The sequence below is a fragment of the Mirounga angustirostris genome, unplaced genomic scaffold (assembly GCF_029215605.1).
Source record: "Mirounga angustirostris isolate CCGP_5_RB_7025 unplaced genomic scaffold, mMirAng1.0.hap1 SCAF_3, whole genome shotgun sequence".
NCBI lineage: Eukaryota > Metazoa > Chordata > Mammalia > Carnivora > Phocidae > Mirounga > Mirounga angustirostris.
In genome coordinates, this window is record NW_026991711.1 from 162583191 (window position 1) to 162584939 (window position 1749).

At 50.7% G+C, this 1749-nt stretch overlaps 1 pseudogene; it reads left to right on the forward strand.

Annotated features, from left to right (window-relative positions):
* LOC123838513 (small ribosomal subunit protein uS2B-like) lies at positions 1 to 1514 on the forward strand (annotated as a pseudogene).
* The last annotated feature ends 235 nt before the right edge of the window (positions 1515 to 1749 follow it).

A 1749-nucleotide genomic window follows, 5' to 3' on the forward strand; every position in this document is an offset into this window, starting at 1 on the left:
GGCTCAGCCGATTGAGCTTCCGACTCTTGATTTCGGCTCAGATCGTGTTCACCAGGTCGTGGGATGAAGCCCCATGTCCAGCTCCCCGCTCAGCAGGCAGTCTGCTTCTCTCTCTCCTCCCCTCCGCCTGCTGGACTGTGCACATGGATGCTGCCTCTCTCTCTCTCTCTCTCTGAAGTGAATAAATTAAAACACACACACACACAATGAGATACCACTTCATGCCTACTAGAATATCTGTAATCAAAAAGACAGATGACAATAATTGACAAAGATATGGAAAAATTGGAACTTGTATACTGCTAAGTGGAAATATAAAATGCTTTGGACCTTTCCGTGCTACCCAGGGAGGGAGAGGTCCCTACAGTGTTGTTTTGCATTCCCATTGTAACTTAAAGGGAAACTTTCACAATGTCCAGAGACATTGATGTCCTGCAAATGAAGGAGGAGGATGTCCTCAAATTCCTTGCAGCAGGAACCCACTTAGGTGGTACCCGTCTTGACTTCCAAATGGAACAGTACATCTACAAAAGGAAAAGCGATGGTATCTACATCATAAATCTGAAGAGAACCTGGGAGAAGCTTCTGCTGGCAGCTCGTGTCATTGTTGCCATTGAAAAGTCAGCTGATGTCGGTGTCATATCCTCCAGGAATACTGGCCAGCGAGCTGTGCTGAAGTTCGCTGCTGCTACCTGAACCACTCCTATTGCTGGAAGCTTCACTAACCAGATCCAGACAGCCTTCTGGGAGCTGAGACTTACGGTGGCTACTGATCCCAGGGCTGATCACCAGCCTCTCACAGATTCATCTTACGTTAACCTGCCTACCACCGCTCCGTGTAACACAGACTCTCCCCTGCACTGTATGGGCCTTGCAACAAGGGAGCTCACTCAGTGGGTCTGCTGTGGTAGATGCTGGCCAGGGAAGTTCTGTGCATGCGTGGCACCATTTCCCATGAACACCCATGGGAGGTCATGCCTGATCTGTACCTCTATAGGGTCCTGAAGAGATTGAAAAGGAAGAGCAGGCCACTGCAGAGAAGGCTGTGACCAAGGAGGAATTTCAGCATGAATGGACGGCTCCAGCTCCTAGGTTCACTGCTATTCAACCTGAGGTGGCAGACTGGTCTGAAGGTGAGCAGGGGCCCTCGGTGCCTATTCAGCGGTTCCCTCCCGAGGACTGGAGCGCTCAGCCGGCCACGGCGGGGTGCCTGGGTGGCTCAGTCTGTTAAGCATCTGCCTTCTGCTCAGGTCATGATCCCAGAGTCCTGGGATTGAACCCCTCATCGGGCTCCCTGCTCAGTGGGGAGCCTGCTTCTTCCTCTCCCTCTGCTGCCCACCCCTGCTTGTGCTCTTTCTGTCTGACAAATAAATAAATAAAATTTAAAAAAGAAAAATTTAGGGGCTCCTGGGTGTCTCAGTCGGTTAAGTGTCTGCCTTCGGCTCAGATCATGATCTCAGGGTCCTGGAATCGAGCCCCGCATCGGGCTCCTTGCTCCGTGGGAAGCCTGCTTCTCCCTCTCCCACTCCCCCTGCTTGTGTTCCCTCTCGCGCTGTCTCTCTCCCTGTCAAATAAATAAATAAAATCTTTAAAAAAATAAAAATAAAAAATAAATATAAATTTAAATAAGTAAAAACATTGACTCACAGTGGGCGCCTGGGTGGCTCAGTTGGTTAAGTGACTGCCTTCGGCTCAGGTCATGATCCTGGAGTCCCGGGATCGAGTCCCGCATCGGGCTCCCTGCTCGGC